General features: G+C 38.9%; 1 non-coding gene across 1 annotated transcript; it reads right to left on the reverse strand.

Annotated features, from left to right (window-relative positions):
- Window positions 1-343: 343 nt before the first annotated feature.
- On the reverse strand, window positions 344-462 carry LOC146304317 (5S ribosomal RNA). Its single transcript, XR_014769420.1, has one exon. It is a non-coding gene; the product is annotated as a 5S ribosomal RNA (ribosomal RNA).
- Window positions 463-750: the final 288 nt, after the last annotated feature.

Genomic DNA, 750 nt, shown 5'->3' on the forward strand with positions numbered 1-750 from the left:
TCGATGATGGGTATTTGGAAAATTTTATTAAATGATCTACAACTGTAGTTAATTTTGGAATAGTTTCTGTTGATGGACTGTATCATATATACTTCTCAAGCTACATGCTATATGTATTTACATGAGCGCACACAGTCTTTGGGGAGTGAGAGACTATTGTTTTTGGAGCTAATCATCCAGAGTTAATGAGAGCAGAATTATTCTGAACAGTCAACTTATTCTCTTCTCTCCTTGAAATAAGGAATAGTTTTGTGAGGCTGATAACTGATGTAATTGAGAGTCCAGAGACATACAAAAATCTGCATCCACTGAGGAGGCAGCAGCGCCCTCTGCTGTTTGAAAAAGCTTACAGCACCTGGTATTCCCAGGCGGTCTCCCATCCAAGTACTAACCAGGCCCGACCCTGCTTAGCTTCCGAGATCAGACGAGATCGGGCGTGTTCAGGGTGGTATGGCCGTAAGCGAAGGAAGCAGGGACAAAGACACATTTTAAAGGTGCTGAGAAATCACACTGTGCAGACTTTGTGTATGAAAATGTAGAAATAGATTTAAAACATTTATTAATTCATATGTTTCTCAATTACCTTTTTAAAAAAAAAAACAAAAAAAAAAACTATTACGCGTATTCATTGTTTTAGTCTTTTTTTTAACCATATTTAGCTCACTAGCCAATCAGGTTTTCGGGGGATAACTTTTCAAGGGATGGTGATAGAGACTTGAAACCAAGCTCTGCACCCCCATTTGCGGACAT

Source organism: Lutjanus erythropterus, unplaced genomic scaffold, assembly GCF_056507025.1.
Source record: "Lutjanus erythropterus isolate fLutEry1 unplaced genomic scaffold, fLutEry1.hap2 Scaffold_155, whole genome shotgun sequence".
NCBI lineage: Eukaryota > Metazoa > Chordata > Actinopteri > Lutjaniformes > Lutjanidae > Lutjanus > Lutjanus erythropterus.